Source organism: Maylandia zebra, linkage group LG10, assembly GCF_041146795.1.
Source record: "Maylandia zebra isolate NMK-2024a linkage group LG10, Mzebra_GT3a, whole genome shotgun sequence".
Taxonomy (NCBI): Eukaryota; Metazoa; Chordata; class Actinopteri; order Cichliformes; family Cichlidae; genus Maylandia; species Maylandia zebra.
The window spans coordinates 31,086,242-31,098,609 of NC_135176.1; the positions used below are offsets into that span (position 1 = coordinate 31,086,242).

At 41.1% G+C, this 12,368-nt stretch overlaps 1 protein-coding gene across 2 annotated transcripts in view; it reads left to right on the forward strand.

Moving 5' to 3' along the window:
• The first annotated feature begins 5,004 nt into the window (after positions 1-5,004).
• sgcd (sarcoglycan, delta (dystrophin-associated glycoprotein)) overlaps positions 5,005-12,368 on the forward strand; it is a 431,163-nt gene continuing 423,799 nt past the window's right edge. For both annotated transcript variants that reach the window (XM_024804094.2, XM_004556829.4), the window contains exon 1: positions 5,005-5,783. The gene's annotated coding sequence lies outside the window, so the exon portion shown is untranslated. The remainder of the gene's footprint in view (positions 5,784-12,368) is intronic.

Genomic DNA, 12,368 nt, shown 5'->3' on the forward strand with positions numbered 1-12,368 from the left:
AACACAAACTGGTATTTCAGTCTCAGTGGAACAAGTCGCCTGTTAGTGTTTGCCTGAGGCTGATGATGTGCCATTAGTTTTGTAGATCGTAAACAAAAGCACAAATTAAAGTTTTGACCTGAAGATGGCAGAAAAAGATCTCTAAAGTAAGCCGCAAGGGGGGGAAAAGCAACAGAGCGCTCATTATCAACTTCAGTCAGTCTTAATAACATTACATAGCATTGCATAAGAATCAGTACAGTTAGACAACGGCCATTCCAAACTCATGTGGCTTTCTACAGATGACTCACGACTGCCTCCTGATTTTGAGCCAGTATATTGTTTCATTGAGTCTGTGAAACATAAAATGACAATTAGGAGGAAGTCACTGCCAAAAGTAGAAAACTGAAGTGATCGTCTTACCAGTTTACACTTTCTCTGGCATTAGCTTTGCACTGATGTGTGCTGGATGAGGCCACAGCTGCTGCCGCTGCTGAGTCAAGACTATTAGTTTAATTCCTCTTAAATAACCAGCGTGGAGTCTGTGACAGCGATCGTTCCACAATGTAAAGAAAACAGCTGAATTACATTCTTCTTTTTTTTTCATAATCTTTTGCATCAGGCTGTAAAACTGACTGCAGTGATTACAGTGATAAGGCAGTAACACTGCATTATCTGACTTCAATAAAACTGCATCACTGAGAAAACATTCATCTTTATCTTCTTCTTTTTGGCAGTTTATACAGAGTATCTGAGTCCAATAATTACTAAGTACAAACACTTGAAATGTCAGCACAACAATGATTTTAAGATATTAAGTATAATTTTACCTACAATCAGTATTATATTACTTTCAATGACTAATAGTGGAGCACTTTTGTGTAACCAAAGCTAAACTCTGGCGCATTTCCTCTACCACATGACCAACAGTGAGCCTGTGAAACTCCCTCTGAGTGACAGATTTAGCGCTTCAGCTGAATAACAGCTAGCCGTTGGTGTTTGGGTATTTTGCTCCTCATACATTTTGCAGAGTCTTGTTTAGCTTGCATGCGGCTCTTCAAAATGTTGATTTCCTCAGCAGCTTTGGAAGGTTCTAGTCTCACAAAAATAAAATTACACATAAATTAAATAAAATATAGAATTCAACTAAGCAAAGGTAATGCTAGGACAGTGCTTTACTTCATTATGCCCAAAACCTTCAATGCCATATATGGGTAGTTTTCATTCATTGTAATCTGTGATAAACAGAGAACAATGAAATAATACTGATTATGCAGCCATTTAAAGAACTGCCTATAGCATCTGCAGTGGTAAATCGTAGGTAGACGGAGTACTTTGGTTGGATTTTTGGAACCTAAACAGTGCATAACTGTCCAAAAGGCAGACCTCAAACTTTCACGCTACTGACAACTGTTTGTTTTTTGAGCTTCTGCCATTCCCTCAACCTCCAAATGTGGAATTGTATTGCTCTTTTGGAACAATGGAACTTCAGGAGGTGCAGGGGCGTCAAACGGCCGCTGGTTATGTCCAGGTGTTGCAGAAAGCATCCCTCATGACTGAGGGCCTTTGTCTTTGTGGTAATGATTGGGTTTTTCAACAGGACAACGCTACAGTACGCAATGCCCACAGGACATGGGAATTCTTCCAGGAGAATAACATCACTCTTTTGGACCATCCTGCGTGTTCCCCTGATTTAAATCCAATTAAAACCCTTTGGGGATGAATGGCCAGGAAAGTTTACAAAAATGGAGAACAGTTCCAGACAGTAGACCCCTTTTGTGCAGCCGTCTTCACCACTTGGAGAAATGTTCCCACTCACTCACTTTTGCCATTTTTCAAGTGGTCTTAAACTTTTGATCAGGACTGTAACTGCCCACTACTAGGCAGAGGAGGCCCCCTACTGGCCTCACGTATGGGACTGATAACAAGTGATAAGTTATTCAGCGGGCTGATAACGTATAAAAAAAGTGGACATCCCAACATTCAGTTAGAGAGATTTTACACAGACGTTAGAGCAAAACGTATTCGCCTTTTTCCTTTGACAGCTTCAGAAAGTCCTCGCTGCTCGGCAGCCAGAACTTCATGTTTAGAATTATGAGTCAAATTTAAAAAAATCTTTGACGAAAATTTGTCCCATAATAAGATTTAAAAAGTCTTTCCACCCCACAGGTCATAGTTCTGCATGTCAGCTATCAGTGAGCGTCCTGCATCAAAGAGAACAACAGGCACATATTTGTATTTAGGATTCTTAAGCTGATCTGTCTCTCCTTTGTCACATTTCTGGCCTTGAACACTTGCGTTATCTCCACTAAGCTGTTGCCTTGAATGCTTCTTCAGCAGGTGTTTTTTAAGAATGCTTGTTTACTTTTTAAAAGCATGCCATGCAGTTGACGATAATAGCATCGACTGACACCCCTGCTCTAAAAACCTAAAAGCTGGAGCTGAAGCTAACCCTACCTTACTTAAGCTCAAAATTAGGGACAAAACGGTTTATTTTAATTGCTATTGGCAAAGGTCACCTATAATTATCCTCTTCATTTGACCATAAACTGTGTCCTGAGACGCTCTGTCTTCAGGGGCAATAAGCTGGCTTTCCAGCTGCTAATATAGACGGCTGCTTACAGAAGCATGTCTTTATAATTGCATGCACTGCTCAGACATGCTGTTTGCTGCACTCAACCAAAGAAGAAGAAAAACAGATTTTGATAAATGTGCCTCTACAATGAAAAGAATTTATGTACTGTGTTTTTTTTCCCTTAACCTTCCATCACTTAACAAACAGCCCAGTATTATTTTCATAACAAGTATTGATTGCATCAGCGCAAAAAGCTTTCTCAGCAAATTAGGTGTGTGCGTGTATCAGGTGCAATGTATGTGTGTATAGTTGTTGAAAATTCTGCTCTTTAAGCAATTGTGTATCTCGCTGTGTGTGTGTGTGCAGTGGGGTGTATATATTGTGCTCATTTTAGAATGACACCTACACAAATATAAGCACATATTGTACTTGCATGTTTTTGCAAGCTCAGAAATGTCAAAGGTGCATTACAAGCATTGCTTTTCTACTTCAGAGCACTAACAGGATAACATTTTCAACTTTAAAATGTCACCTGAGGAGGCAATTTTGTGCATACATATTTTTAATACAATAAATTCAAGTGCACGACAAAGGAAAAGCAAAAACAATCCCATTTTCATTCTCAGAGCCTTGAATAACATTGCTTTGTCTGTGCCGTGACCAAACCAGCTTTAGTGCAGATCTGTCAGTTGGATCTCATCACACTCCGTCTATTTAAATAGACCGGGTAACCATCATAAATTAAATTGTGGTGGCCGCTTGTGTTTTTTACCTACAGAAGTAGTAGACCAAGTAGTGTTTTGTGATTAAACCTAATCAGCAAATTCAAGGAAAAGAACGTGTGATGATGAAGTGCAAAACAGAAAGCTCCTGGTGTCCTGGCTGATAAATGGTAGGTGTCCACTGGTGTGTATGCACCGTGTTCATGCTGTCACAAAAGGAAGATGCTCATTGAGTTAGCTTCTAGCAGAGAGTGGCTGTAGGAGGACAGCAGGTGTCAGTGATGACAAACTCTGACCTGCACCTGATTGGATGAACACGTCATCCAGGCAGTCTGCTTCCACCCTTCAAATGTTCTCTTTATGCACACAGTTCTCTAAAAACGTCTTGGGTGCAAAATGAGCTCCACAGAATCAATTTTCATTTTTGATCGGCAAAAGCTACATTCAAAGCTTCTCTTTATTTATTTTTTTTATTTTTTTATTTTTTTTTTTGGCGGATTTTCCCAGAGGCATCAAATCATGCTACATGCATAGCATGCCCTAAGCTTCATCTCTTCAGGGAGATTAGAAGTTGGCACCTTGATGCTTGAAATTCACTTCACTTCATTTTGGTGACTGCAGAGAGGGGGCCAACAACTTCAGGCCACCATATTTGTCAGTCAAGTGAACCATACTCCTGATTTTAGGCCTGGAAAGTATCAGAATGGAAGAATTTTATTTTTTACGACTTTAAGAGGAAACTGTTATTTTCATGGCTGAAGGCATGTTAACATGGCACTCTATGGAGAGCTGAAGGAATAGTGAGTTTTACTGCTTGACCCTGACAGACGCCGGTCCCCTAACATGAGAATGTGTTGACAGGAAACAACGCATCTGCATGGAAAAATACTACAGTGCTTCACACACATTCCCTACAGTTACAACACAATCTGCAGTAAGCACAAAGTGTGTATATGAAATGTGCAAATACATGATCAAACACATAAATATGTCTATAAAGTCAAAAATTAAAGACGGAGCACAAAATAGGCAATAAAGTGAAATCCATATCCAAATAAAGAGAAGGCTGAAACAAGTCTATAAATAGTTTATAAGTTTATACAGTGCAGCTGTGTAAATATACGGTGTGTGTGTGTGTGTGTGTGTGTGTGTGTGTGTGTGTGTGTGTGCGTGTGCGTGCGCCTACACCAGGGTCTTAAAGTGTCCATGTGTTTCCTTCCCGTGCGTGAGCGCGTGCTTCTTTAAATATTCTAATCAATGTTTACGACCCCTGGCAAGAGGCGGGCTGTCAGTGTGCCAGCTTCACTGCAGGTGGAGGACTCTGCCAACCCCCAGCAGACACCACCACCTCCACTCTGTGCACGAATTCCATTTTGCTTTGGGAGAGAATCCCTCCTCTCAGGTTTCTTTAACCTTTTAAACACCCTGATTCTTCCCTCTGTCAGTGATTTTAGAACTCAGCCTCTTCTCTGCATCCTCTCTCGTGTGTTGCTCTTCTTTTTTTTTTTTTCCCTCTCTCTCCATTTCAAACCATGATCCCTGCTCAGCTCCTGCAAGGAAAACTCCACCTACTCAGTTCTGTTAATGTAGTCACTGACGGTGCAAGCAGCTCCCTCCCCTCTGCTCACTTTCTCTCTTCCAGGCATCTCCCCCTCAACCTTCCTCCTCCTCCTCCTCTGAGCATCCTCTCCTCTCACATCGCTCTTTGCCTTTACTTGCGCTCGCAGCCTCCTGCCTGTTCGCATCTCTCCGCTCTCTTCTCTCCGCCTGTCCTCCTGTATTGCGCGCGCACACATATATGCATGCATGCGCACACTTTCACTCTTTCTTTCTCTCTCTCTGTCTGTCTCAGTCACATCGGTCCTGTGCAGACTTGAGTAAGCCCCGGAGAGGAGATGATGCCGGTGGTGATTCTGTTGGAGCTCTTTTGGTGATTTTTTTCCAGGGTTTTTTTTCCCCCATTTAAACAAACAGAAAACTAGACTCAGAGAAATGTTGATGCAACAGCACCTCTTCTCTCCGCGCTTTGTTGATCTGCCTGCCGTCTGCCCAGCATCAGCCCATTTTGGGGGGATTTAAGCGACAGAGAGTGTGCTGCGCCGGCTGTGCGCTCTGCGGCTCTGGTGCACTGGATCTTCTTCCTCACCGCTTTAATTCACACAGAAGGATGATCAGTTCTTTGCGCCGACAGGAATATTACTACTTCAGCTGTCAATACTCTTATCCACTTCTTTGCCCCGGCCAGATCGCAGTCTGAAGCGCTCCGGTCCCCTGAAGGGAAGAAGAAGCATGTCAGAGGCACCTGTGTTGCACATGGAAATGAGCCGTCTGCTGCTGCTGCTGCTGCTGGACTCCAGCCTCTAAACTAAAGAGATTATCCCCAAAATAACAGAAGAAATTGGATCCTAAGAGTTTCCTTCTGACCAGCTGAGAATTCCTGTAGCTGCTTAACCAGCTCTATGATTTTCTGACTTCCCAAGCCTTTGATTTTGGCATCTGACTAAGAGGTAAGGCTGCTATTACTTTGCAATGTGGCTTACTCTAGCCTGCTCATCCTCAGCAACCTTGATTCTGCACTTTGGAGAGAAACGGCTCAGTCTCGGTGATGTGGCAGATTCTGTTGTTGCTTTGCTTGGTTACTTTGCAGTCTTCCAGAGCTAATTTTCACCAGAAGCTGAGTCCACTATTGGGCTTGCCCCAGCTTTCTGTCATTAGTCGGGGCTGGCACTCTGTCCTGTTTACTACTGTCTGCATCATCCACTGTCTGTAGCAGTGTGGCTCTCGCCGTGTGTTTCTGCTCAGCAGAAATGAATGGCACTGCAGCTGAGAAGCCAGAGGTGTTTCGTGTTAAGTGGATTTCTAGAAGCAGAGAGTTTGTCATGATCTGTCTGCTGCTGTGAGTGCACAGGAATTAGAGATGAGCTGCAGGTATTTCGAGTATATTGAATCCTTTTTTAGAGCGCAAGGTTCATTATATTATACTTGTTGTCCTTCCTAAAACCAGCCAGCTCAAGTTTGTAGGTATAGTTTTTCATTTTTTCACATCTTAGATATCAGAATCTCTTCTGCTGATTTCTGTCGGTTTATTCTGGCTACACTTTTACAGCAGAATTACTCAGCGGCTCGCATCGACACGCTTAGCACTTATTTGAAGTGGTACATGTAATTGGCATTGGACATGGACCTTCTTCCTGCATGTAGGGATCTACTTGGCATCCAGATTATATGCAAAGTACTCAAAAGTATTCAGTAATGCCTAGGTTAGTCCCTGTCGGATAGAATTACTGTGTGGTGTCTGTATATGGAAACACAGATGTGGGGTAATTGCATTCAGGGATTCGCTGTACAGTCTGTTCAGTTTCAGAGTGTGTGCCAACTTCAGCTGAATTAAGCAGCATTTTTCACACAGAGAGGATTCGACACTGTAAGTCTAAAATTTGGCACCAGCGTGTTCCCTCGTGTGATGGTGTCACTGGACCATGTCTTCGTACAGAAATCCAAAGGGAAACTGCATTCCCAGGTATCCGGTAGTCCTTGGATCGTCGCTCCTCGGGTTTTCTCGGTGGATATGTTGACTAGATTGAATTGCTTTTGTTGAAAATGGGATATAAGCTGCTGGCTCATCGGCTCCAAGAATAGTCGGATGCATTTACGGTCCATCTAGCGTACATACCATAAAAATTGAATATCTTGAGTGCTTTGAGCCATAATGCTGAAAGTCCTCGAAAAGCTACTGAAAATGTGTGTATCTGTAAATAGTAACAGCAGAGTCTTCTCTCAATCAAAGGACGTCCACGGTGCAAAACACATCCAAGGACATAAATGATTTGGTGTTCTAGTCAGATTGTTGGGTTTGAAACAACTGCAAACTTCTTGCTGGTGTACAGTTTATCATCTCTTAGAAATCTGTCATTTTCTGTGTGTGCAATTGTTTTGGCTCTTCTGGAGAGCTCATCAGAGATTACTTGCATCCTTTCCTACAATCCTGTCTGAATCGCTCTCTTTTAAAAAGCACATCGAAGGCTGCAAACAAGAACCATACATGTCGGTAGTAGATAAAGTAAAAGTGGTGGAACGAAAGTGCTCTTGGGCATCATCAAAGTGCTCATAATGTCTCTTACAAGAAAAGCGTTCAACATGTTTTAAAGAAAACAAAGGTATCCCAAGCAACTGGAAGTCGTCTTCACTGAACGCACTCGTACTTTCAGTGAGCGTTAACATGAATCACTGTTGAGCGAGTGGGTGCCGTGAAGTGACAGCCCCTTGCTATTGGCACGGTTAGGACTAATGGCAGTTCAGACAACACAACTGCTAGCAGCACTGCTGAGACCATATGAATATTTAATTGACTTTCATCACCAACTATTGCTAAAACTTTCCTAGTAAATCTCTAAATGTCCCAGTGAGTTGAAGGATGTCACTGAAATATCTGCAAGTCAATGAAAACAAGAAATTGTTACCACATCATAAGACAATGTGCAAAATAACACAAAAGTTCCTACAGAGCTGAATCATTTGTAACTCATGCAGATTTGAATGCTCTAGAAAAACGGGTCAAAAACTAAATGTGTACTTGCATTGTTTTTATGAAATGAGTCAGTCTTTGGTTCTTTATTAGTTTGTAGTAATTTAATTTGGTAAGGCGCAGTGATGGGGACTGCATGTATGGTTCATTTCAATTAAATTTTATTTATACAGCATCAAATCACAACAACAGTCGCCTTGTGGTGCTTCATATTGTAAGCTAGACCAATATATAGTACATAGAGAGAAAAACCCAATAATCATATGAGCAAACACTTTGGCGACAGTGGGAAGGAAAAACTCCCTTTTAACAGGAAGAAACCTCCAGCAGAACCAGGCTCAGGGAGGGGCGGGGCCATCTGCTGCGACCGGTTGGGGTGAGAGAAGGAAGACAGGATAAAGACATGCTGTGGAAGAGAGACAGAGGTTAATAACAGATATGATTCAGTGCAGAGAGGTCGAGTAGGATGGCTCAGGGCAGTTTATCAAGTTAAATAGATAAACTTTATTTTTTTGTATTTTTTTGTGGTTTCATTTCTAAATATGAATATTGTTTTAACAACTGAACTAAATCTTGTCATTGGTGCTGAATCAGGTGACCATCCCTTAGTTAGGTTGCCCTAGGTCTGCGCTACTGGCTTCCCATAATGCACTGAGTGTTTCTTCTACACTCACCTTTTTTCACTAACTGTCTTTACACACCTCTCTGCATTTAATCATTAGATATTATTATTTCTGTCTCTCTTTCCCTGCGTGTCTTTTGTCTTGATCTCCTCCCGTCACTCCAAGCTGGTCAGAGGCTACTCCTGTCTGAGCCTGGTACTGCTGGAGGTTTCTCCCTATTAAAAGGGAGTTTTTCCTCCCCACTGTCACCAAGCACCTTGCAATGACTGTTGCTGTGATTTGGCGCTATATAAATAAAAGTGAATTGAATTGGACCTTAACTTTGAGTTCTTGTGAAGGGTAACAAATTTTTTACTATAAATTTATTATTTTTGAATATAATTTTCTTCTTCCAAGGCTGTCTATTAACAGCCTTTTTTTGACCCAGCTGTCTTGTATTTAAAAACTCAACGTAGTGAATAATATGTTGAAATTCTAGCCTTAATTACAGCAACATACATCCAGCTGTCAGCTCTGTGATTACTCAGGCAAGCCACAACTGATCATGTCACCGTAAAAGAGGAAGCTTATTAATAAATATATAGTAACAGTCCCACTTTCGGAATAGCCTCTTTGTCCTGTTATATCGTACAAACATTTCACATCTTCATACTACCTGTAAACGAATAAACGCTGACACATGGTCACTTGTCGCTGCAGATCCTTCTTGAAAGATCTCATGATTTGTAATTTAATGATGTCAGCGTGTGATAATTATCTGCTGTGTCAACATCGATTTGGTTCTGGCCGAGCACCAGATTTACTAATGGTTTGCGGCAGGCAATTTACTGCTGTTTGCGCTATTATTTAATGTTGAAAAAAGGCATCTCGTTTTTGATATTGCTGTAATAGTTGACTATAAGAGGGTTAATATAGCAGAATAAGCATTTAATTGGTGCAAGTGAGTTGTGCAAAGCTATGAGCTAGGTGTCAAAGCTGCGTCTCTGTCCTTGGGACCTTCAGAGTCCTGGTTTCCTGTTGCTCTTTCAATGTTGAACTTAAGTTGGAGCTTCAGAGAGGAAAATGGTATAATTGCTCAATACACTAGCAACTTTTTATTCACACATAATGAAAACTGCAGCGAGCACAAACAGTGCTTTACAGTGTGGGCTGTAAAAGTGCTGTGTGTCTTTACTCAGCAGTGTGCACACAGAGCTCTGCAGCCACACAAGTCTACATTTAAGTAGTTTTCTTTTAATTTTTTCTATCAAAATACACATTAAAGTCTGCCATTACATCATGTGTACCATGCTACATTTTATGTTTTTTCTTTATTGTGTATCTGTCTGCTTTTAAGCTTTCAGAATTTCACTATGTGACTGCAGAGCAGCAAAATATTTTAAATCACAACAAAAATAGTTTGTCGTTAATCAAAAAAAGAGCTAAATCTTAGTTTCATTTATTACACTAAAGAACCGGCTAATGCAGGGACTTGAACCAGGGCATATTCTACCACAACCAATGGTTTCACAGACACACATCATGTTTTGTGCCAAAGTTTGAATTGTTTTTGTCATTTCTCCTGAGACATTTATGAGAAAAAACAGACAGTAAAAGGAAACAGATGAGACTAGTGGAGGAGGACGGGAAGGTGAGAGATGACAAGGCAGAAAATTGTTGAAAGAGTAAGAAAGAATAAAGGGAGGGATTTATAGGAACAGTGGGGGACTGCAGGTGGTGATCAAGAGCAGACAACAACAGTGTTCCCGTCAGAAGCCGGCACTATGATATGGGTCACTTGGACATGACAGCTGGTAAAGAAACATGAATAATAAATTTTGGGAAAGGTGTAGTGATGAATACTGCATTAGAGCAGAAGAAGCTCTGAGCCGTTTCTTCCCTCTAATCCAGCAATCACTCAAGGATTACTTAGGGTAGAAATGCTGGCCTGTGTGCACGCAAATTATACACACACACGCGCACAGCACGTGATCATGTGATGCATAACTACATTAGACCTCAGAGGACAACACCTAGAAGCTGATCTGGTGCCAGAGGACAACCTTCCGTGTCCTTCAGCATCACGACACCTTAAACAAATCAACTCATTTTAGTGGTCTGATGACAGCCTTTAGTGTCCTTGTTTAGCCTTGGGACACATACGTGTGTGTGTGTGTGTGTGTGTGTGTGTGTGTGTGTGTGTGTGTGTGTCAACAGATGGATAGATAATGTATTTTTATGTGCACAGTTGTGCACTGCCAGTTATGTCCAGTATTGTACCACATTTGTGAAACTTTTCTAAGAACAGTGAACATTAGTAACAATAATAAATACAAAATATGAAAGTAACATGAAAGTAACAACTGGTGCTGATAAAAAAGAATAAATAAATACATTTAAAAAGCACAGAACAATGCTCTACCTTGAATTGGAACACAGCTATATATAAAAAAAACTACATAATGTAGTAATTCATCAAAGCAAGCACACACAGGGGGCAGTTTGTTGTTGAAAGAGTTTGGTGATGGCCTCTTCTTCTTCCAACAGTGCACAAACAAGGTCCATAGAGATGGATGAGTTTGGTGTGGAAGAACTAGACTGGCCTGCACAGAGTCCTGATAGAAAACCTCTGGGATGAATTGGTGGATCCTGAGAGTCAGGCCTCCTTGACCAAAAATTCCTATAAACACTCCTAAACCTTCTAGAATGTTTTCCCAGATGATTTGAAGCAAAAAGGTGGACTAACATCATCATATTAAACTGTATGGATTAAGAATGGGATGTCACTTAAGTTCATATGTGTGTGAAGACAGACAAGCAAATACTTTTGGCAATATAGTGTACTCCTCAATGTGAATGTCATCCAGTCTTTTGCTCTCTGCTTACTTGTTAGTGAACCGTTTGGCTCTTTTGCTGCTAAATGTCCCCGTCTGCCATTTGGTGCTAAGCAGGTAGAGTGCAGTGAGTTTTAAGAGCTTATTTTTGCTGAAAAAGTCTCTGTTGTAGCTGAAAAATGTTATGAGCGCAGTCTGAGTGAACTATAGCGGTAAATTTACAGACTGAACAGCAACACAATGAGCTGAAACTTGATATAAAGCTCGATAAAGCAGAGAGGAGCTGCAAATTCAGCTGATAATTCTCACTAGCTTCATCATGATGGGAGACCCCTTTCACGTTTGATATAGTTTTATTATAAAACACTGATTACAGCCACTGTAAAGATAGCATAAGGTAGGTTAGTAAAAATGCCATTTGTGCCGGTTCTTTATTACGTTACATCTTTAGCGGTTTTCTTCTTTTCTATCTTGTTTTTCCTTGTAGCATTTTGTCTGTTTTCAGTTTCACTGACATTTTGCTCTCCCCTGCTTTAATATTTATTATTAGTAGTATTAGTATATGTTACTACTCCAGCCCTGCAGTTAATAAGCTCCATACCATAGCACCATACAGCATTAAAAATGAAGGACTATTTCTGTTTGTCAGCACTGTTCAACAAATCTTTGTATTTGTGTTTTTCTTGGTGTACTGTACATGTGTTCATGCATGAGTGTCTATGCCCATCGATGCTCTCTAGGGGGCTAAAGGAAATTGGAGGCTTACTTCCTTTCCACTAATTACCCTGCAACAGTCCCCACTAATTGTCAGGGCCTCACGTGTATTTGATGTCAGCAGTGTGAAGCCATGTGCACAAAGTGGGAAGATGGTGACAGGAAGGAAAAGGCAGAACAAAGCAGGTCAATAGATTTGCTTTGAAGATGTGTACAAGCCTTTCAAACAACTTCTGGATGTGGATCAATTTGGCTGGAAGGGAGGAGGATTGCAAGATTGTAATATCAGCATGGGCACAGATAATATACTCCATTTAAAAATCATGGACTGCGTTCCATTGCGAGCTGCTTCTTGTGATATTTATTTCAATGTGCCACCAAAATAAGTGCACATAATAAAGTGAATACCTGCACATT